A 26,434-nucleotide genomic window follows, 5' to 3' on the forward strand; every position below is an offset into this window, starting at 1 on the left:
TATTACTTTTTTATATGCGTGCAAAAAAGAAGTTGATGGTCCTAAGCAAGTTTTTGTTTAGTTTTGTTACAAAGATTAGGTTTAGATTCACGCTTTCTATATCTCTGCTTTACGCCGACCGAGCTTACAGAATATACGGAGATTCCGATACATTTGGGCTCGTAGAACATAAATCACAGGTCACTGCGTAACCATCGCTATAGGCACCGGACTTAATTAACAATGTAAAATCTCGCTGCGACCCTCGGCATGTGTGCGATGTTCGTGGCTCTGATTTATACGCCGTGAGGAATACGGAGGTTTATAGTAATCTATACAAATTGCTCATTAATAGGTCCGTTTGTCGAGCGATCTGCATATTTATATAGGATTAAATAATTAAATAATAGTCTCTTTGTCAAGAGTTCATCTACAATGGATACCACATATTTTGTAGTTTTTGACGTTTTAATAAATATATAATTTAAATAAATATATACAAATATATATATTCAATGCATACGGAGAATTTTCTCGATAAAATATGTTCGATTAATTTTATTAATCATTTTTACCGCGGTAAATATTAATCAGAAAAACTCTTATAAAATTTTTTTCAATACCATATTGTCCTACGATTACAATGATTTTCAGGGTAAATTTTAAGAGAAAATTCTCTCTGTGCATAAATTAAAGCAAATTAATCAAATTATTTTAATAAATATTATATATAGATGAATAATGAATATATATTAAATAATATACAATTATTAAAAATATATTTATATATAATTAATAAATAATATATAAATTAATAAGTAAAATTAAGTTATATATTATTTTAATTAAAAGTACATTTTAAAATATAGAGATTAATTATTTATTTACTTATCTTTATTTATACTCGATCTAATTGTTTTACTGTCTTGATCTAAATTACATGTATTTAAATAATTGAAAAGTCGACGAGTCTCTCGCATCACTATTTTCCTGTCGGCACGTGAATAATAAACAACCGCAACATGTCAACAATAGCGTGCTAGACGATACCCCAGGACTGAACTACTTCGTTATTGATAATTCATTGCCGAAATATTTTACACGTTGTTAGGGATATATATATAGTCTGCGCGATGCATTCCACACAATCTCGTTGTCATTCGCATAGTGTGATTCGAGCGTGAAGGGCTTCGTATATTATCATATTATCATGCACGATATCATGCGAAATGCGATCATTATATTTCGTATAATTATTATAATTAACAATTATCAGCCCTCGCGATCGATTATTTTAAAATGCTTCTATAATTTAATATATCGCGTAAGTGTATTATACGTAGTATATTGGTACATGAAATATTTCGGCAATGCTTAGAATCAAATATATTTCGCTTTTTTTATTCATAATTTATAGATGAATTCCATGATACATTAATCGTCTAATAAATAATTAATGTATTATATATTTACACACACTATATAATATAGTATATAGTACATTATATACTATATAGTAAAATTAATTTATACAATATATTATTTATATATTATCGTACAATATATACTATATAATATACTACATAGTGTACTATGTACAATAGTATATAGTATACTGTATACTATAGTATATAGTATATACTATAGTATATACTATACCATATATACTATATACTACATAGTACATTATGTAGTATACTATATAGTACAGTACACTGTATAGTATACTATATATTATTTTTAAGTATATAGTATATATATATATATATATATACTATATACTTAAAAATAATTGTATAAGTATATAATTTAATATTCCGCGTATATATAGGGTGTCCGATAAAAATCGCCGCACCTCTAGCGTGCAGAGATAGAGCGAATTAAATCGAGTAGAAAAGTCCGTTTTGGGATTTTCGTGATAATTAGGAGAAATTAATTAAAAAAGCTCGCGAACGCAAGCGCGGGATGAGAAGAGACATCTCACTGTTACACGGTTGCTAGGGGTGCAATATATATAATTAAATTTGATTATTAATCCCAACGCTTCGTCGCACATCTAGTAACCATATATAACATTTTCGAATGTATAACTTTTGTCTCTTCTCGTTGTGCGCTCGCGCGTGGATTGGCTGATCCCTTTTAATTAATTTCTCATTAATTATCGTGAAGATCGCGAAACGGTAGAGGACTTTTCTGCTCGATTCAAAAGTAGGGCGATTATTGGATATCTTGTATACGTAATATATATATTAAAAAAATTTTTTTAATGTGAAATTAAAAGAGAAATAGTATAGAAAATAATTTAAAAGAATTTTTAGCGAAAGTGAGATTAAAGAATGAGATATACATATACATATATATATATGTATATTCGTTCGAGTCGCACACGTGTCGAGCACAATCGAAGCTTTGTAAGCAGAAAGATGAGAGAACGAAATGGGAGTCGAAACGAGACAAAAGCTTCTTTTAGCTTCCACTTTGCAACGTGACTATTTACTTGAACTGTGAACCGGGTGTCCCATAGGAAATTGCTAAAATTAATCAGCTGTCATTTTTTAATGCATGCACAGTTATATTGCGAAAATAAAAATTGTGTTGAAAGAGGAAAGTTTGCAGCTTTTAATTGATATAAATAAAATATTTGTATATCAGTTTATTTTATTGAAAAAGTAATGAAAAAATGCTAATAATTACATATGTAAGTTAATGATAAATATTTTCGAAAAGTGCGCACCATTTGAATTTGTACAAAATTCTGTTGTTTTACGAAAACTCGTAAAAACTTTTTCTAACATGTTCATTTTTAATGTTATTGACGATCCTTTTAAGGGGATGCTGCCGTAGTTCTATTTTACCGACTTTAAGTTAGGTTAGGTTTATTTTTTATTGAATATACAGATTGAAAAAGATAATTCAAGTATATACGAATCTTTTGATACAGGCTTTTAATTTCATTTTCATTACTTCTGCATTATTCTTTCATGTCATCTCTATTGGGAGCGCCATATTTTGTGCACAAATAAACTGCAGAACTTTTGTATTAAATAAGTATAGTTATGAGCTGATGCAAGAGGCCGATAAAAAACTGTAATTTTTTAACTTTTATTGTTTTTTTATACGAAATTATAGCGCTTCCTGTTCATTATTATTAGTACTTTAATTGTGGAGAAGGATTTTTCAATCTGTATAGTGAATAAAAAGAAGAACCCTTGAACTCAAAGTCGATAAAACAGACATGGTCAGCATCTTCTTAATAGTTGCTATTAAATCTGATATACTGTTGGGAATATAGATCATTAGGTTGTGATTGTATGTGATAATATTAGCACTTTTTTCATTACTTTTGATCAATAAAATAAATTACTTTACAAACATTTTATTTATATCCATTAAAAACTGCAGACTTGAAAAGTGACAGCTGATTAGTTTCAACAATTTCCTATGGGACATCTTTATATACTCTTCGAAAATATTGACCATTCACTTATCAGCCGAAAGTTTTCGTAAGGAAAACCTATATACACGTGTCGGTTATTCAATATATATGTGATGAAAATTGCCCTGTATCTCCGCGTTGCGAAACATTTACGAAATTGTATTAGAATTTGATGCATTCCCTTGAATCAAAGCGTGTCCACGGAGAGACCCTTATGCACCCAACTTTCGCACCTGTTATTTGTTGCCGTTCTACTTGTTTGCTGTAAATAAATAGCTTCTACTTGCGGGTGACAGTCAATTTCGCGGCCCTTTCATCTCGCCAGTACTCGCAGAAATAACAATTTGCGAAATGCCCAAGTAATGAGCTCGCTTGTACACGCGTGCATTTGCTACGCACGCACGTGCGTACAACGTGATTCGCATGGGAGCGAAATTCCTCTCGAGAACTCGACTCGACTCGACTCGCGGCTAGAATGGTGCCAATTTGCACAAAAGCTGACCAGCGAAATATAATATCTTCGACCGCGTAAGTGAAACGACCTCGCAGTTCTCGGGGATGAAGCTATAGAAGAAGCTTCAAGTGAAATCGAATCTCTGTGTGCTTGTGAAAGAATACTGTGTATACTAACGAGAGTATCGAAGTATTGAAGTATCCAGAAAGGATGAGAGAGAGAGAGAGAAAGTTTGATTTGTTGTAAGCGGATCTGGAAAGATTTTTTTTGTGTTATTATTATATGCGATATTACGGAAAAATTCAAATAAATTCCGGAACGAAAATATAGCGTTACGAGTGAAAATTAAATTATTCAAATATAGGGCATTTTTACGTAAATATAGGTGTATACGTATAATAAAATTTATGTGTATATGTATATATGTCGAGAAAATAATGAACTGGAATTATTTGATCTGATATAGTCTTCTGTAATTTAATCTGATAAAAGTCTCGATATATATCGGTTTTCCAGTACGTGGAAATTAATTGCGTACGATCGAATGCGAGAATCAAATGCTAGATAAATATTATTTTCAGTCTATATTTCGTTACGTACTCTTTTTTGCCTATTTTTTTCATAATATAGTAAATGTATGTGTAAGAATAAAATATCCAACTTTTTCGTTCTTTTGACAAATGTCAAACATTACAAAATGGTGCATCATAATTGCAGAAATATGGTTGATTTTCGTTTTTCTTCGCAATTTAAAATATGATATATTTAGCATTTTGTCGTCATTCGATCTCCATTCTTCAAATGAGAATTCTCGGAGAATTCTTCAATTCCATTTGAGAGTCCATTTAAGTCGAAATGACTTCAACGAGCCATTTCGGAAATAAGTGCATCGCGAAGAAGGGGACTTTCTCACGTAGAAGTTGAAATTTATTCCAGACATGTACGTCTGTGCGTTCAACCCTGACCCTGCTCAAAGCCTGGAACTTAATCGAAAGCAGAACGGGGGCAGTACCAGAGGAGAGTAGATGTAAGAGATAGGCAATGGAAAAGAGAGATCGAAAGAGAGAGAGAGCACTCGACTGTGATAGAAGATATTAAAGAGGGCTACAGAGTACACTCAAGTTGTTACGCATGAATAAAGAGCTGATTAACAGAGCTAATATTTTGTAAAACGTAATCGTAATAAATGTCGCGTTATTTTAGAATCCATCATTTCTTTCACATATATTGCGAAATAATATATTTAAAAAATTTTCTAAATATATTTATATATATATATACAGTATATATATATTATATTATATACATATATTATGTGTATATTATATTGTATATATTAAATTATATGTATTATATGTATATATGATATATATTATGTATTGTAGTTTAAACTATATTAAGAAATAATATAATTTTTTTATAAGATACACGTTTCACAAATTTGAAATTTAAATGATATAAATTTATTATAAATTATATATAACAAATTTTTATCTATATAATTAAAAATAATTACAATTAAAATAAAATGATATAAATTCCAAATTTTTTTGGTCGTATTACATTTTACGTAAAATTGAATTTAAATTTCGCGATGATATAAATTTGCAGAGAGATATATTTTAGACAAATTTATATTAAAATATAGAAAAGTGCTCTCTCTTTTCCGTTTCTGTTCTCTTCTGTAAATAGAGTATTTAAATATGATTGAAATATGAGATTGATTCGATATAATATGACAAATATTTGTTTAGAATTTTGCTCCCGTAAGCTTTATTCATCCGTTTTCTCAATATTACGATGTTGTCCATTTACATACGAGATGTTATCTCGCGGCTACATCACGTCATTTTGTAGCTCAAGGCAAACATTTCCGTAAAGTAATTGCGTCCTCCGTATACTTCATTCTTTCTCGATGATTATAGCGAGGTGAGCCAGAACTCACCGAACTTTTACTCCTGCGAATCTCTCCACTCTCTCGTTCATCCATTAGCATATCTATCGAGAGTTTTCGAGACGAATCGATGCTGCGCTTTCCTTATGCTCTTACTTAGAGGAGTTTCGTTTTGCTGCGAGTATCCCCTCTTTAATACGATCTTACTTTAATTAGACCTCGTTTTCATTGTGCTTATCGACGTCTGACCGCTACCAGAACTCTCAATTCTATTACAAGGATCGTTAAAACCTGCAATAGCGTGCTGTTCATAAATAAAAATCTTCATTAGTATGTCGGGATTTCGCTATTTAAATACCGCGAACATATTACTATTTTTTAAATAAGAAATAAATCGGAGAAAAGTTAATTTACCAGAAAACAGGGTGTATACTTCTTGAAAACTTATTTTCAGAGAATTTTGTTTTACCTTGAAAAATCAGAGAAAATCAGATAATTTTACTCTCATCTTATATGTTTAATATATTTTTGCAATATTTAAGTTTTTAAAATTTTAATGTGACTTTTTTATCGACAATTTAAGCTTGATAGAAAATTGTTCAATTTTTTAATAGGTAATATTTAAATAAATTAGTACTCCTTATATTTTACATATATTTTTAGCGGTTAAATATATCACACTTTGTTATAGTTTAAAAAATTAATTTTACAATTAATGAATGAAAATTAAATACTAGAAAAAGTGCACACTTGATAACTTTATAATCATATAAATAGAAATAATTAGAAAACACATATAATAAAGAAACTTATTTTAATAAGCTACATGTACAAATTTTCTTATTTTACCTGGAATATTTTGAACGAAAATACCTGGAAAGAAAGGAAATTCTTAGGAAATTTTTTTACAAGATTTGATTAGACATTCTAGAGAAGCAAATTAAAAAAAGGAAGCGCGATATAGTATAGAAAATGAATAGATTCCATAATGTAAATATAATTTTATAGTTTGATGTCTTTAAGAAAAATACAAGAATTGTCTTTACTATATTCAAGAATAATACACAGAAAGAATTTTCTCTTAGAATTTATCCTGAAAATCATGGTAATCAATATAAGAGTTTCTCTGTGATTAATATTTCACAATGAAAAATATTAATATTTTTTATTTTTTATACATATATATATTTTTTTTTTAAATTAATCGACCATATATTTTACTATGCACATATTCGATATGTATTTCTTATTTAAATGAAATAAAAAAAAATCTTTTCCGTGTAATTTCGACTAATGTTCGTAAGTTTTAAGCGCGATTATATTTGCACGACTAAGCGCCCTCTCTCGGCGAATATTACAAGAGTTACAACTCTGTCTAGTGGAAGAGATCGCGTTACACGACGGATACGTACGCACGCGGTGACGATGCGTGTCTATCAGATTTCCGTTTCGCTTCGCGAAGTAGTAATCTGCCGAGTTTCGGATTTATTCCGGTTTCGGGCACACGCAGCCATTCACGGCAGTCATTCTGGGGGCGAAATTACTTTCATTTTTTTTTTTATCCGAAACCGATACTCGACGAATCAGGTTACGGTACCCATTTTCTGATTTCAAATTTCAGATCTGTATTACGTTCCGTGCACATCACCGTACATATATTCTCGGTGAATAATTTTGTACGCTCGCGCGAGAAATTAATATTCGTGTGAAATTGCAGGGTGTCTATAGTCGTCCTTGAAATCCTTCGAAGTGTTCTGGAATTTTGTTTGTCCTTTAAAAATTCTGGAAACGTATTCGAATTTTTCGTTGCTTCCCAAGAGTCAACTGAGACTGTTCGAGTAAAAAATATTTCATCTTATTTCGTAAATAATATACAATATATTTTTTATATCCAAAAATATGTCATGCATAAATTTATAAATTTCAAGCATTCAAATATAATATAAGAAAATATCGTAGCGAATATTTGTAACGAAAACTAGATACCCTGAATTATCATCTCTCTCCACGAAGAAACGTATGTCCTTTAAATGAATAAAAAAATAAATAAATAAATAAAGATACTGAATTTTGGAGAAAGATTGGCTCCCAACAGATTAATATACGTCCGATGATTTAATAGAGTAACGATGAACCAGGGACAAAACGCGCCTAATATCGATCGGGCGAGGAGGACGGGAAATTACAAAGGCGTGTAAAAGTTCGGTATTCAGTTTAATTAGATTTTCCCGATAATAAAATTGTGCCCCGAGGGGCAATAATTTTCTGACAACAGACTTTTGCTCGGCCGAGCTCCCCGGCTCGTTATAAGCCGGCATGGCCAAGAGCTAACTTTTTTTCTGGGTCAAAGGCGTTTTGTCTAAAGTTATATGAAATGCAATCCGGATTTATCAGTACATTCCCTCGTTTCGCTTCAGCCTTTTGACTTCTTTGTCTCCTCCCTCCGTTGACTTTTTAATAAAATTGATTAATGTTTCTTGGATGCATTTCGTGCATTTTAATTCCAATTGCTTTGGCAATCAATTCCTAAAATAAAATCAGCCGTTTAATGCGATATAAGATTCAATCTTCTTCGCAAGAAAATGTGTCTGTCGCGATTATATAATAACGTATATTCTCATACAATGTATCATTCTTTATAATCGGCTTTGCCGAAACTTTGGCAATTAATAGGACTTTGGCGATTGCTGCAATATTCTCCCTTTCTCTTTGACTGGATTTCAGTTTACCGATTATACCTCCTCGTCGTTATTGAACTTGGCCAGAATGTCGTTCCTCGCATAATGACCGAAAATTCGCAAGCAACAGCGTCGTTAAGCTAACAAGGCTACAAAACAATCTGCCGCGTTTTCGAGTAAAAGAGCACGTTTTCTCCTAGCTACGTATCGCGTCGAATATATATATACATGGTGCTTAAAAAGGACCGCCGTTTGTTACCAATGACCCCTGGTCAATTTTTAAATTTAAAAAAAAATTTTGTTTTAATTGTTTCACGTTCAGCATAGCTTCTCTTCATCGCGACCTTCCATTATCCATTTCTTCAATAATTCCACGAGTTCATAAAAGTTTAAAAGGTGGCTCGCAGGTCCGAAACATTTCATGGCATATATACAATATACATATATATGTATACAGGATGTTCCAAAATGATCGGTCACTCTATTAAGGGGATGCTGACCATGACTGTTTTATCGACTTTGAGTTCAAGGGATTTTCTTTTTATGAGCTATACAGATTGAAAAATCCTTCTTCACAATTAAAGTACTGATAATAATGAACGGGGAAAGCTGTAATTTTGTATAAAAAAAACAATAAAAGTTAAAAAATTACAGTTTTTTATCGGCCTCTTGCATCAGCTCATAACTATACTTATTTAATACAAAAGTTCTGCAGTTTGTTTGTGCACAAAATATAGCGCTCCCAATAGAGATGACATGAAAGAATAATATAAAAGTGATAAAAATTCATTATTATCAGTACTTTCATTGTGGAGGGTTTTTCAATCTGTATATTTAATAAAAAGTGAACCTAACCTAACTTAAAGTCGTTAAAACCGAACAACGGCAGTGTTCCTTTAATAGGGAGATCCCTAATATTATTCAGAGATAATTAATTAGCAAAAATGTCGAGGGAGATCATCAGTTTTTGCATGTTCTCAATTTTTGCCATCTTTGTAATTAACAATAAGCCTTAAATAAAATAAAGGCCTAAAGAATTAAACAATAAGCCTTAAATTAAAATTCTACCAAAGTAAACTCTATTGTGATAAATATTAATCAGAGAGAAATTCTTATAGAATTCTTCCAATACCATACATTGTCCATAATAACCATGATTTTCAGAGTAAATTCTAAGAGAAAATATCCGTGTACTTGAAATTAATTGAAGAATGTGATTCTGTTAATATTTTATTTCCACAAGGCTTAGCTTGCGGAAAACCCTTTATTGGTGCCTCGACGTATTTGCTGAGGAAAAATCGTCTCCAAATAATTTGAGGAATTTCCTTATTAAGAGTTTGTCCGATAATTTTGGAACACCCTGCATATGTATATAATATATATATTTCATAGCGAATGCTGCGATGAACAATAGCGCCTTCATCAATTGCGACAGGGTGCTGATGTCGTGTTCGTTATCACACGACGGTGCACGCCACTCATCGATATTCGAAGCCGAGCTCTCGAATTCTGTGCGCCTTCTCTGAAATTTTCGGGAAACGTGCGGCCAGGAGGAGCCTGGTTCGTGCTCATACCTCGCTTATGCAATCGAAACCGAAAATGCTCGGGATAGTCCAGGATAGGCCTTGCGTCGCTATTGTTGTCGCCGCCGCGTTTCTATGACGACCGCAAACCTGTTCGATAAGCGTTGAATAATAAGTCAGTGGTTCATTGCGGTGTACGATGGAGAACACTTCGATAGGGTTTCGCTCTTGCGCTGTTATTTAATAATACGAATACCGCGACGGAACGCTCTATACGTTCCCGCGTACATTGCAAATTTAAAGAGGCAAAAGAAATGAAATGAAATGGGTATACGCGAGAAATTCTCAAGTGAAATTAAATTAAAGTGTATCGGGAAAAATTTATTCCGAATCAAATATATGCTTTTTCTATTTTAATTCGCGATTGATCATTATTTATGAAAAAAGTAAATATATATGTACATATATATGTACATATATGTATGTATATGTACATATATGTATATGTACATATATATGAAATTAATCAACTAAGTACACACGCAACAGCGCGGAGTCTTTCGTTAAATATTCATGGCTTCATGGGAACTCTTGTACATTTATATTCGTGCGTATTTCTTTTTTTGCCTCGCGCTTAAAAGCAGCTTAACCCGAGTCAAGATAAATTCCCTGCACTCGCTCACCTACTTACTTTCGAGTCGAAGCGGTCGCATATGGTCGGATATAGGCTCTGTTTTGTGTCACAGACTGTTTTGTGAACAGGAAAACGCTCGTTGCCGACACTCCCTCTACGAGAATGAGCTGTCCTAATCTGAATGGCCGCACTTGTTACGCACTGATTTCGATTAATTAAAGGCAAGACTCGAACAGCGCCTTCGCTGATCAGAAAAAAAATAAATAACGAAAACGAGACTACACTGAAAAAAATATCTTTGTAAAATCACACACTGAACAAAAATGTGTTAACTTGATTAAACCTTTCAACTCAATTACTATTTGTTAATTGAACATATGTTAAGATCTATAGATACTAACATAATATAGATAATATAACATAACATTATGTTATAATATAACATAATATAGATTGACTTATAAGTCAAATACACGTTTTTGTTAGATTTAATATGTTACATTTAATTTAAATATTTTTATATGTTTGATTAATAAAATAATATTTAATAATAACGATAATATTTAGTTGAAAGGTTTAGTCTAGTTAACACAATTTTTTTTATTGCATGATATGCAATATTGCCTGTCATATGGAAGATTACAGATTACATGTAATTTCATATGAGATATATATTTTTATATTATATATTTTCAAGATTAAAAATATTCCACTGAACATGGAATTACAGGAAATGTTAGTACATTATAATGTATAAATACTATTAAAAAATGTTAAAAAAGAAAATAATGGATAAATGTTTGTAAAATAAAGTAAAAATGTTAAATAGTGAGTTTTTGCATAAAATTAGTAATTTCACATATATTTTTATATTAATGTGTATTTTTACTTTGAAAAAAATGGCAGTGATAATTAAGTAATTTTTCCAGTTTTGAACAAATAAAGTACATGGATTTTTTTCAGTGTAGGTCACCGACGTAGGTAAAACTTATTGCGCGAATAGAAAAGTCGATACGTTACACGTAACAGATGTAATGCACGTAATGTACGTATCTAACAGATTTCACGTTTTCTTATTCCTTCTTTGAGATTGCTCCTAAAATTAGATTTCTCTCTCTCTCTCTCTGAAAGAAACTAAAGTATATTTTTATATATGCACACACACATATTTTAAGTTAGAAAAAGTCGTATTAAATACACAAAAACACATATCTCTCGCGTTGTCTCTTACGTACTATTTTTTAATGAATGTGCACAGCGTCTTTCTTTCGTTAAGCATTATTCGCGCGAATTATTTTGCACGAGATGTGTAATAAAAAAAATAAAAAATCTTTCGACTGCAATTTTTCACTAACAAAAAAGAGGAAAAAAGTAAGTAAGCTCCTTCCAACCTCTTAAATTAACGCTCGTAAATAAAACGTCGGTCCGCGGCTAAAACTAAGTAAGGCTTTAATCGTCGCGATGAATTAATATCTTCCGGATATATGCATAGGCGATATCAAGCAGCGCATTTTCAATTCGGACGATATATATAATATATATTCGGCGACGAAGAGAGGAGAGAACCATTTTCCGATAGGGACCCGAGCGGTTTTGAAATACGAGAACCGCAGAAGGGGTGAAAACGTAATCCAGCTACGATATTTCGATTTTACCGCATCCTTGCGGTTTTACGCAGGTGCAAAAAGCGCACTCGTTATGCTATATATGTGTGTGTGCATATACATATATATTTATATATACGTAAGGGAAGAATTGAGCGCCGTATGCAAATGTCGGATTATAAATTTGAGAAACAGGGATCATACATATCCGCCTGTGCGAGTGGAAGAGTAGTGTCCTTTTTTTTTGTACGCGGATTACTTCGCCGGGAAAAGGATATACTAGATCGATAAATCATCTCGACGTTAATGAGATAGACCTCGCTCTTTACACGTAATTGTGATTTATTGGCAGCACGTTGATCTTGTACATTTTGACCGATACGAAAAATCCTAAACGATACACGTAGAATAGTAAAAGATTTTCTCATAGTGTTGTGGTATATTATTATCTAACTGATTGGGTATATTTTACGGATTTTTCACGTGTGAAGAAAAAAATTTCATTTTATTTCGGATTTGATCTGCATCAAATATATATGATACTCGTATTATTTGATTTTCTGAAAAGTATCCCTAATTTCATTCAAAGCGTTTTTTTATGGTGGGTAAATGTTAGGTTTTTGCCATTATCTCGAAAACTATCAATTTTGCAAGAAAAATAGTTATTATCAAAATTGTAGCTCATAAAATTCTCTACAAAAAAAAGTCATTATACTTTTTTTCGTACAACTCGTCGTTTTTGAGTAAAACGTGCGGTAAAATAGCAATGAGAAGTGCAGAAAAATTATATTAGACATTGCAACTTTACCGCACATTTTACTCAGAAACGATTAGTCGTATGAAAAAAAGTAACCTTTTTTGTAGAGAATTTTATGAGCTACAATTTTGATAATAACTATTTTTCTTGAAAAATTGATAATTTTTGAGATAATGGCAAAAAACTAAAATTTATTTTAAAATTAAAAAAAATTTCCTGAATTAAATTAAGAGTACTTTTCAGAATTTTATTAGAATATCGAAATAAAGATCGCCACAAAAATTCAGCTTGATCCTAATTTTTATGAAGTCAAAGTCTAATTTTACTGGACTAAAAGTAAGATGTCAAATATTTTTTAAAGAAATAAGGATAATTTTTTATTTCTCTATACATTATATGTATATTTAGAAAAATATTATAACGTTATTATAATATTGTTGTATATCTGGCGAAAAAGGATTTTCGAGTTTAGTTTATACTATGCATATATATCAAAATAATCTTTAAACTGTAGTAAGAAAACGAGCAGCGAAAATATTATTCCATACCTATCATAAAGAAATATTTACTGCTTATCGTGATTGATTTCACGATACATTTATTTCGTAGACTTAAAACCGTAGCAGAATATCGGGGAAATAAATGCGAACAAATACATCGAAGTCAGATACAGATAGCTGATTTTGTGATGAGCACGAAACGCGCATTTTAAACATTCGAGATAAAAAAGTTATTACAAAAATATGTGACATGAATATAGATTCGCAAAACAATAACTGTTCAAAATATCATCCTTATTCATACGTGTGTATTATATAAAAATATAAACTTTATTTTATTTTTATATATTTTCGTTTTATTAGTGCGTAATAATTATGCATTTTATGTTTAAATACATTCTCTACATTTATTTAGTATATGTATAATAATTATAGAAATGATATATGTAACATTATTTTTCAATTATAAAATTCAGAATTAAAATTTTTTATTTAATTTGAACGTTTTTTTGGTTCCTTGATGTAGATCACGAATTTTTTTTTATTAATCGATTTGTCCAGTAAAATTAGACTTTATAAAAATTAGGAGCAAGCTGAATTTTTGATGAAGATTTTTATTTCGATATTCTAATGAAATCCTGAAAAGTAGCCTTAATTTCATCCAGAACGTTTTTTTATGGAGGATAAATTTTAGTTTTTTTGCCATTATTTCGAAAACTATCAATTTTTCGAAAAAAGAGTTATTACCAAAATCCAATGTCTAATATAATTTTTCTGCATCTCTTATTGCAACTTTACCGCACTTTACTCAAAAACGATTAGTTGTATGAAAAAAAGTATACTGACCTTTTTTGTAGAGAATTTTATGAACTACAATTTTGATAATAACGATTTTTCTCGAAAAATTGATAGTTTTCGAGATAATGACAAAAAATTAAAATTTACCCCCATAAAGAAAAATGTCCTGGCTGAAATTAGGATACTTTTCAGGATTTTATTAGAACATCGAAATAAAGGTCTCCAAAAATTTTGTCCTTTTCAACTCTAATTTTCTGGACTATTATTAAAAAGAAAGTTCAGAAGAAAAACCGAGACGTTGAAATAAAAGAAAAAAAAGATTTAAAAACCAGTATATATTGCTCCTAATTTGCGGCTTTTATAATTAGTCCATTATCTATCTGTATTTTGCATTTATATATCCTTTTCTTTTTTTTTTTCGTCGAGATATTAATCGAAGTTTAAAACGCAAAGTTTTAACCATCTTCGCGATCTTTTACGCTTGGGCATTCGTCGGGTTCGCCACCGGTCAGAGCCGACGTAATTGGAGAGGACTCGGAAGTTCTCCAGTTCTGTCCTGCGCTCCACTATACCCCTGACTCTTCGTTTGAACTTTCCGCGACACTCGTCGGCGGCAGCCGGCTCTCCAATTGCCACCGCGCGGGTGTAAAGAGCGCATAATTAACGGGCTCGCGGCAAACGCGCTTTTAGCGAACTTTCTTCCGAATCAACGTCTGAATTGCGCCGGTTTAATATAGCTCCTCGAAACTTCCAAATATTTATTTAGTCGATATACTATTCCGCATTTTACACGGAGAGAATTTTATTTTAGAATTTGTCCGAACAATCATGATAATCGTGGGACAATATATGGTATTGAACAGATTTTATAAGAATTTTTCTTTTAATATTTAACACAAAAAATATTAATATATGTATATAGTAAAATTATGTTAATTTTATGAGTTTTTTAGATATCTCAGATATCAACTGCAACAAAATTATCTTTAGATTCTCCTATACTTATTTTAATAAAATAAAATATATTATTTATTAAAAATATTAATTAAGAAACTTATTAAAAATACTTGTTAAAAAATATATAGAGAATTTTATAAGAGTTTCTTTGATTAATATTTACTACAATAAAAAATAATATATACATATAAAATTATATTAATTTTATAAGAGTTAACTGCAACAAAATTATTTTTAAGTTTCCCTATACTTATTTTAATGAAATAAAATATATATTATTTATTAAAAATATTAATTAAGAAAACTTATTAAAAATACTTATTAAAAATACACAGAGAGAATTTTATAAGAGTTTCTCTGATTAATCTACCACAATAAAAAATATTAATATGTACATAGTAAAATTAATTGAAAATATTTTATATATCTTATTGTGATAGATACACTGAAAAAAAATTGTTATATATTGACCAAACTTTCAACTAAATTACTATTTTGTAAATTGAACATATATTAATATTGGAGTCAAAATATATCTTTTGTTATATTTAATGTTACATTTAATTTAAATATTTTTATATATTTAATTAACAAAATAATATTTAGTTAAGAGGTTTAGTCAAGTTAATAAATTCTTTTTTCCAGTATATTAATATTTTTATTGTAGTGAATATTAATTAGAGAAACTCTTATAAAATTCTTCCAATATCATATATTATTTCACGATTACCACAATTTTCAAGATAAATTCTAATTATGTACCATATGCATACCTATATGTATATGTATGTGCGTCATTTTCAGATAAAAATGCATAGCGAAATCGACAAATCCCTGGACAGTTTTTATTTAATCTCTAAAAATTCACTGTTGCTCGCAAAAGCGATACGAAGATTAGCGTTTATATTTAAAATGCGAATAATTTTACATTAATCATCATATGCACATATGTGACAGTAATTATCAATCATTGTGTCAATTATCGAAAATCTATGTAATATATTTATAGCAGTGATGATTCATCTACAATTAGCTCAAAATACGATTAAAAAGTCAAGTCGATAAATATATATATATATATATATATATATATATATATATATATTATATTATATTATATATATATATTACATTATATTATATATTTTATATTATATTATATATATTATATCTATAATTAGTTCAAAATACGATTTAAAAGTCAAGTCGATAAATATATATATATATATATATATATATATATATATTATATTATCGAGTATCGTTTCGAGAGAAGAGGAGGATCGTTCCGGCGTTAGATAATTAATCGCTTATTCGAACATAACTCGTGTGTCTTGCACAGAACGTGCATATTACCCATCTTTCGCATGAGTAAAAACAGCCGTGTCGTATATGCGCGATTGGAGAACAATAAAGGTGTGCAATTAACGTGTGCACGAGAAACGCTTGCCACCGGCGTTTTCCTCCAGAGGAAATTCCCCGATATATTCGCTCAGATTCTATCACTTTTCAAAGCGGTTTAATCCCTTTGTTTGATTTCATATATATATATATATATTCATATATATCGATATATATATATATATATATCGATATATGTATATATATATATATATATATATATATATATATATATATATATGTTTTCTTTTATTTCTTTTCCTGTCGCGACTTGCTCCTGCAAATGCGTTTTTATAATTTGCACTGTTAAAACTGCGATAAATCCGTTGAACTTTTTTTTTTCAAGGATTTATTGATTTCAATTTTTTTATTTCGTTTTTTTTAAATTTCAATTTATTTCTGTATTTGCGCCGGAGGAAAGCATTGCGATATTTACAATAAAAAAATGATAGATTATATAATTCACGAGGCGAAATATTATTGTTTGTATTTTGCGTACCAATTTTAACAAACATCCACTTTGACGATTATATAATTCTTAAAATAGAAAAATAAAATATGAGAATATTTACGTATTTATGATTATAATACATATAATGAGAAATTGTGATTATCATAAAAATGTATTTTATAAGAGTTTTTCTGATTAATATATTTATCACAATAAAAAGTATTACTATGTGCATAGTAAAATTATATTTTATAAGAATTTCTCTGATATCAGCTGCAATAAAATTATTTTTAAATTCCCCTATACTTATTTGAATGAAATTAAACATATATTATTTATTAAAAATATTAATTAAAAAACTTATTAAAAATACTTATTAAAAAATACATAGAAATAATTCTATAAGAGTTTCTTTGATTAATATTTATTACAATAAAAAATATGTGTAGTAAAATTAATTGAACACATATTTTATATCTTATTGTGATAGATACACTGAAAAAACAGAAATATTATTGTTTATATTTTGCGTACCAATTTTAACAAACCTCCACTTTGACGATATAATATAATTCTTAAAATGGAAAAATAAAAGATGAGAATATTTACGTATTTATGATCATGACATAATGAGAAATTATGATTATCATAAAAATGTCTTTTGAACTTCGCATTCAAAGTGATAAATGTTTTAATCTCGTAATATTTCTTCGTAATAATCTCTGAAATTCCGAAATATAAAACGAAAGAGGGTGTAGAATGCAAGACTGCAAGATTTAAAACTTTTTTTCTCATAAGATCAGACCTAGCAATATCAAGTATGCATCTTTCCTCACAAAAGAGAAAAAAGAAGTTATTTCCCAAGAGGTACGATATTTACTTAAGGAACTTCAGATATTTAAGGAAAGTGGAGCAGTAAGTGGAAAAGAGGGTGAAAGGAAGAATGTAATGATGAATATACTATGATAAAGACGACGATTAATGATAATAATAACGATTACGAGAAATGAAAATTCAAAAGACAATAAGATTCGTCAAATGTAAGAAAAAAAGACTTAATAATGTCATGCTTATTTAAATTTGCAACTAAATGAATAAATGAGAGTAAATGAGAGTTGTTTAAAAGACAAGTCCATTTATAAAAAATTGAAATTTCTTTTATCGATATAAATATTTATTATATTTATAAATATGTGCCTCGAAAGAGAAATCTCGATTTTTAAAAAGTTGTCTCATTCTTGTAACTTCATTCATTTTGTACTTTATCGTACAAACTATTAAACTTTTTCGAAACTAGACCTTTCAGATACGATAATCGAGCTAGTTCATGTAAAATTATTAAGCATTTTGATTATATGCATTTTTTAATTTCACATGTTTATCCAAATTATTTACAAGGTTCGAGTTAAATTATTAAAAAAATTATAACCGAATTAATTATGCAATTACGTATTTTTATGATGTATTTCTGAATTTCACATGTTTACAAGATCTTATAAGTTTCAAATTAAATTATTAAAATTATAATGGACTTAATTTTACGTGTAAATTAATTAAATCTTGATTACATGTGTTTCTAAATTTCACTTATTTACAAGATATTTAAAAAATTTGAAATTATTAAATTATTAAAGTTATAAGTAAACTATTATGATTTTATATGCAAACTATTTACTTATCTTGATGAAAGTATTTCTGAATTTCACATATTTACGAGATTTCTCTTTACAGAATCTAAATTAAATTACTGAAAAAAATGATAATCGAGTAATTTTACATCTAAAGTATAATTACATATCTTGATGATATGTGCATTTCACAAATTCACATCTTTATATCTTCACGTATTTTTATTTTGATACATGAGTTTTACATTACAAAATATTCACAAGATTATTAAGATAAATTATTAAAGTTTTAGAAAAAATTATAATTGAGCTAATTTTACGGATAATTATTTTTGCATCTTGAAGGATATGTTGAATTTCACATATTTAGAAGATATTTACAAGATCCAAAATAAGTTATTAAATGATTAAAAAAATATATAATTAAACTAATTTTACGTAAACTAATTACGTATCTTGATATGTGTATTTCACATATTTATACATTTTTACATTTTGATATATGAAATTCACATATTTATACAAGATATGTTTCCAAAATTCAATATAAATTATTAAATTATTAAAAAATATTCTTTTAAAAAATGCACTTTGATCGCACAATTTACATATTTACATTTTTAAATTTTGATATATGAATTTTACATATTTACAAGATATATTTCCAAGATTGCGATAATAATAAATTATTTACAAAAAATGCTATTAAAAAATGCATCTTGGATCGCACAATTTACATATTTACATCTTCACATTTTGATACATGAATTTTACAAAATACTTACAATATTTTGTAAATTCTTGTAATTTTCTTTACAAGCTATATTTCCAAGATTCAATAAAAATTATTAAATTATTTCAAAAAATATATAAATTTCTTTTCAAAAATGCTCTTTGATCGCACAATTTACATGTTTACATCTTTACAATTTTTATATGAAATTTACATATTTACAAGATATTCTCAAAATTGGCGATAAATAATAAAATTATTTTACAAAAATGCTAATTAAAAAATGCTCTTGGATCGCACAATTTACATATTTACATCTTCACATTTTGATACATGAATTTTACAAAATATTTACAATATTTTGTAAATTCTTGTAAAATTTTCTTTACAAGCTATAATTCCAAGATTCAATAAAAATTATTAAATTATTTTAAAAAATATATAAATTTCTTTTGAAACATGCTCTTTGATCGCACAATTTACATGTTTACATCTTTACAATTTTTATATGAAATTTACATATTTACAAGATATTCTCAAAATTGGCGATAAATAATAAAATTATTTTACAAAAATGCTAATTAAAAAATGCTCTTGGATCGCACAATTTACATATTTACATCTTCACATTTTGATACATGAATTTTACAAAATATTTACAATATTTTGTAAATTCTTGTAAAATTTTCTTTACAAGCTATATTTCCAAGATTCAATAAAAATTATTAAATTATTTCAAAAAATATATAAATTTCTTTTGAAAAATGCTGTTTGATCGCACAATTTACATGTTTACATCTTTACAATTTTTATATTAAATTTACATATTTACAAGATATTCCCAAGATTGGCGATAAATAATAAAATTATTTTACAAAAATGCTAATTAAAAAATGCTCTTGGATCGCACAATTTACATATTTACATCTTCACATTTTGATACATGAATTTTACAAAATATTTACAATATTTTGTAAATTCTTGTAAAATTTTCTTTACAAGCTATATTTCCAAGATTCAATAAAAATTATTAAATTATTTCAAAAAATATATAAATTTCTTTTGAAAAATGCTCTTTGATCGCACAATTTACATGTTTACATCTTTACAAATTTTTTAAATGAAATTTACATATTTACGAGATATTCCCAAGATTGGCGATAAATAATTAAAAAAAAATACTAATTACGTTTGAAAGAGTGCTTTTTGGTCGCACCCATACGCGCGCAGGCACAAAAGCGTGTGTTGTAACCGCGGTGTAAGGGATGGAAGCCGGATTTGGGGCCGGCAGCAGGGGTGGTTGCGCGCTGCGCGATGCGCGGCGTGGCGCGGCGCGGCTATCTCGGCCACGCAGTTCGTCGACGAGCGCGGCCGCGGTGCATTCGCGGTGTCTCCGCTCCTCCGTACTTACTGTTCGGGCAACAGTTGACAGTTCGCGTTTCGCACCGATTGATATCGGCCGCAATCTTCGCGCGGCGATTTATCGCGCCCTTAAATCCCGAGCCTCTCTCGAATTAATATTCGAGATCATCCCTTCTTTCTCTGATATGATTTTAGATTCTAATATCGCGCCGCTATCTCAATTCTGAGCCAGGAGGATCTTGTGTCCCGGAAATTTTTTATCGGTGATCGTGATTTTTTTTTTTGCGAGGTTTTTTTGCGTCGATAAAAATCTCCATATCAATAGAAGATTTTTCCTACGTGTTCACCGGCTGATTTTCCGGCGAATCGAGCGAGATCCTTCGTCCTCGCGACTTAACGTACCCGCGGTTTGTTTTTAGAAATGAATTTATTTTTAGAATTTCAAGTTCATCGACTTCGCGCAGACCTCGTATAAGCGCATTACTGAGTGAGTAACGAAGTATAGCTCTTAACGTTTGCAATAGAGAATTCAGCCAGGGTAAAGGAGGGAGAGTGGAGTGTATAGGTAGGGTAAAAAGGGAAAAAGCTCTTTGTAATTCGCTTCCTATATACTGATATCGGATAATGAAATGTCATATGAGATTTGTTTTCAAGGATATATAATTGTGAGACGGATCTTTTTGACATTTAAACGAATTATAATTTTTAAATCGTTGAACGTACACTGGCAAAAATATTTATTTCATTCGAATAAGTATTTATTTCAATACTATCGAATGAATCATTTATTTCAAATTAATAATATTTGATATAAGAAAAAATTTGTTAATTTGAGACTAAACCTTTCAATTAAATTACCAATTTTTTAATTGAACATATATATTAGTATTTAAGTCAAATGTACGTTTTGTGTTAGATTTAATGTTATATTTGATTTAAATATTTTTATATGTTCAATTAATAAAAGGTTTAGCCAAGTTAACATTTTTTTTGTGTTAGATTTAATATGTTATATTTGATTTAAATATTTTTATATGTTCAATTAATAAAAGGTTTAGCCAAGTTAATAATTTTTTTAGTGATAGGAAGGTCTAAAAAAATACTTGAATATTTTTTTGTGTTAGATTTAATATGTTATATTTGACTTAAATATTTTTATATGTTCAATTAATAAAAAAAGGTTTAGCCAAGTTAACAATTTTTTTAGTATTGGAAAGGTCTAAAAAAATAATATTTTTTTGTACGCTCCGCTTAAATTTATTTCAATCTTTCGATTTGATTTGGATGTCGAAAAATGAAATATAAACGGTATTTGATATTTATATATAAATTGGAGCGTCTAACTAAGAAATAATTGAATTCTTTTAACGTCATTTGACCTTTTTACTTTTCGTTTGTACGTGAAATGAACCTGAAAAACTTTCAAACTACAGTATTCTCACAACTAGTCAAGAAAGTAACCTTGTTACTTTTTGAGATATCGCTTCGATGAAAGAGCATCGTTGCAGCGAATTGCATTTCAAATGCAATATTCTATTTTCTAAATTGTATTTAATCCCTTGGTATACAAACTTCAATTTAAAAGGGAGGAAGCGAACGATATATATATATATTTTTTTTTCAATTCATGGATTCAGAGTGCAACATCGGACTCTCTATTTTGAAGAACTTTAAAGATTGAGCTTTCACGTTATATATACGTTGCATCGATTTTTAATAACAATTTTCATTTCCACATTATTTTGTAATGACTGTTACGCTCTGTTACGAAACGGATGCAGATGTTGTTTACATAAATTATTCATCAGTGCGTTTTACATGTGTATAACTTGCTGTCGATGTAAATTACTATCACGTATATACATATATGCGCGGAGGCTCAACTTGGATTTACACTACTTGAAATTACGTTATCATGCGGTAGACAGCTCTCTCGAGCTTGATGCAGGACTTGGAATTATATCATCGAAATAGCTTTATCAAGCTCGATGGAAGCTACGATTCTGTATAAAGCGTATCTCTTCGTATCGCTTACCCGCTATGCCGTGTAATGATACTTATCATTATATGCACGAGTATCTATTGCGGATAGATCGTTATTACGCCACTCGAGGCAATTAAGGAAGCGTTCCTTTGAACGATATTCTTTAGATAAAATCAAATCTCTTATAGCGATTGCGAGATAAAAGTATACTTACCCGCGCGTTTACATAAATCTATTTATTTTAAATCAAGTCTCTTCTCTTTGTAAGACAGAATGCCAAGATTTTTTTTTTAACATCGCGCATCTACTGAATAAATTCTGAGTGTATTTTATCATTTTTTTTTTTTTTTACACGAATATTAATCTATTTTATTTTATATTACACAGAAAAAAAGATTTGTTAGTTTGACTAAACCTTTCAACTAAATCACTATTTTGTTAATATATTTGGTATTTTATTTAAACATTTTTATGTTCAATTAACAAAATGATATTTAGTTGAAAATTTTAGTTAAGCTAACAATTATTTTCAGTGTATAAATAAAAAAAATGTGTGTGATTTTTTATATTTAAATTTATTTGATTATAATTTTTTAAATAATTTAATTGGAATCTTGATAATAATTTCGCTAAACATGTGAAATTAAAAAATGCACTGTAAAAAATTGTTAACTTGACTAAAAACCTTTCAACTAAATCACTATTTTGTTAATATTTTTGGCTTAACAAATATACGTTTTGTTAAATTTTATATATTGTATTTCATTTAAACATTTTTATGTTCAATTAACAAAATGATATTTAGTTGAAAATTTTAGTTAAGCTAACAATTCTTTTCAGTGTATAAATAAAAAAAATGTGTGTGATTTTTTATATTTAAATTTATTTGATTATAATTTTTTAAATAATTTAATTGGAATCTTGATAATAATTTCGCTAAACATGTAAAATTAAAAAATACATATACACTGTAAAAAATTGTTAACTCGACTAAAAACCTTTCAACTAAATCACTATTTTGTTAATTGAACATATATTAATATTTAAATCAAATATACGTTTTGTTAGATTTAATGTCACATTTAATTGAAATATTTTTATGTTCAATTAACAAAATAATATTTAGTTGAAAGGTTTAGTCAAGCCAACAAATATTTTTAAAGTGTAATCAAACAGTCTTAAATAATTCATTAGTAATTAGAATTTGTCTGAAAACAATTTTAATGGAAAATGAAACTATTCTTTTTGTTACTTGATATATAAGCTCACAAAATTATATCCTTATTGTTTACGTACTCTGTTGAACTTTGAAGGCAAACTTGGCATTCACGGGAAACGAAACTGAAACGCGCACAGAGTCGCGCGTTGCAAGATTATATTTCCGTAGTTTGTACGTCCGAGAGATGCAGCTTGAATCGCGATATGTGCAACTTTGATGAGCCAGGAAGTAAGGACGAGAGACAAGTTAGTCTCTCCCTGCGGAGCGTGCTACCTCTGCGGATAAATCGTGTCGGATAATTTTGCATGATACAAAATTGATCGCGTTTCACACGCGAAAATTTAATTTTATTTTCCCGCGCACGCTAAAGGAGAAAATTCCTCGAGTGGGTCAAAAAGACGAAGCGTGTTTGATATTTCTCAATAAATTTCATCTCTGAATTATTTTATCCTCGCTCGTGATTTTATTAAAAAAATATTAATTAAAAACGATATATTTACACAAGGAAAAATAGCACTAAAAATAATAATTAAGAGAGAGAAAATAGTAAATTTTGCAATATAAAATTAATAATCGATATAATGTTATTAATTATATATAAATATGATAAAGTATAATATTAGTCGAGTAGAAAAGTTTTAAATTATATAAATATTGCAGTAAAAATAGAAAAAAAGATCGATTCGATGTTTTCACATAATACATATATTTGTATTATCGTTTTAATATTTTAAAACTTAAACGGAAACAAATTTTTGTAAAACTGCATCACGTATACTCTAAACGCTTTGACCCACTTTTTTCGAACCTATTTTCCTAAACTTGAGGCGATTCAGAAAGAAACGTTTAGAATTCGCCGGAAATATCGCTCAGAGAAAAACTATCACACGTTATATAAAATATAAATTAACAATAAAATTTATTTTTGTTCGTATTATACGTTTCTATTAAAATTCTTATATTTTGTATATGTATTTCTACGGGAAAAAATTGGCCACAATAACTAAACTTTAGTTATCCTTATATTATACCTGAAATTTAGTTATGCCAAATTCTAGTTATGATAGCGAATATTTTTTAGCTGCAATTAAACAGAGACTTTTCCATCAAACTATAGCTAAAAATATTAATTATCATAGCTAAAATTTAGGCTCGATAACAAAATTTCAAGTTGTAAATATACACGGAGAGAATTTTATCTTAGAATTTTCCCTGAAAATTATGGTAATCGTAGAAAAATATAGTATTTTGCAAAAATTTTATAAGAATTTCTCTGATTAATATTCACCACATTAAAAAATATACATTAATATGTGCATAATAAAATGAATCGAACATATTTTATATCTTATTGTGGTTAATATTTTTTAAATTTAATTATCATCATTTTTAGGATAAATTCTAGGAGAAAATTCTCTTTGTGTAGGGACAACTAAATATGTACATAATAAAATTAATCGAACGTATTTTATATTTTATTGTAGTAGATATTAATATTTATTTAATTACCATAATTTTATATTTTATTGTGGTAGATATTAATATTTATTTAATTACCATGATTTTCAGGATAAATTCTAAGAGAAAATTCTCTTTGTGTAGGAACAGCTAAATATATACATAATAAAATTAATTGAACATATTGTGATAGATATATTAATATTTTTATTTAAATTATCATGATTTTTAGAGTAAATTCTAAGAGAAAATTCTCTTTGTGCAGGAACAGCTGAAATTTAGTTATAATGACCTATGCATATTTTTGTGGCGATTTAGAAGATTGTAGAACGTAGAACGCGCTGATGCCTACATAATGTATGTTTTCAACGCGGAAAGAATATCGTAGAGGTGATGGCGCGCTGCGAATAGCGGTCGTTGAATCTGATTTTCCTGTTTGGTCTATCGCACTTGGTCGCCACAGGGAACGTCCTTGGAAGCATCCCGCTGCCCGCGAAATTACCGTTCGTTCTCTCTCCGTGCGGCTTCTCCACGTGCAACAGACGAATCGTAAATTCCACGCTCGACAGCCGAGCCGCTCGAAAGAGCCGCTCCGGTCTAATTCATTCCAAGTCGACGTGGCCGACACGCGTTTGCGTCGACGAATACCGCGAATTGCACATTTTCACTTAAAAACTCGTTTACCCGACTCCACTCGCTCGTTAACTCGCTCTACTAACGCGTTCGACGAACGTTTCGCGAGCCTCGGACTCGCTGTCAGGTATTAAGACGTGTGTTAAGCACGAAGTATGTGTCGGTCTTGTATCAATGATTAGTCTGAATGAAGATAAGGATACAGGCTTTGACTCGAGGATCCAGTTTCATGTCTTTGATATTTCAAACTAGGTCGCTTTGATTGAATGCGCGAAAAATTAGCTTTAGAATTCTCTTAAACTATTAAACAGTTCAAAATATTAGTTACCATAGTTAAAATTTGTCAAGTTG

At 29.1% G+C, this 26,434-nt stretch overlaps 1 protein-coding gene across 5 annotated transcripts in view; it reads left to right on the top strand.

Moving 5' to 3' along the window:
* The window catches only part of LOC114944082 (uncharacterized), a 118,620-nt gene that overhangs the window by 44,827 nt on the left and 47,359 nt on the right, over nucleotides 1-26,434 (top strand). For 2 of the 5 annotated variants that reach the window (XM_085482278.1, XM_029319825.2), the window contains exon 1: nucleotides 20,793-21,276. The exons of the other annotated variants lie outside the window; for them this stretch is intronic. The gene's annotated coding sequence lies outside the window, so the exon portion shown is untranslated. Of the gene's footprint in view, nucleotides 1-20,792; nucleotides 21,277-26,434 lie in introns of those variants that run through there. 5 annotated transcript variants of the gene reach the window in all.

Source organism: Nylanderia fulva, unplaced genomic scaffold, assembly GCF_048542155.1.
Source record: "Nylanderia fulva isolate GAGA-0341 unplaced genomic scaffold, ASM4854215v1 Scaffold20, whole genome shotgun sequence".
Taxonomy (NCBI): Eukaryota; Metazoa; Arthropoda; class Insecta; order Hymenoptera; family Formicidae; genus Nylanderia; species Nylanderia fulva.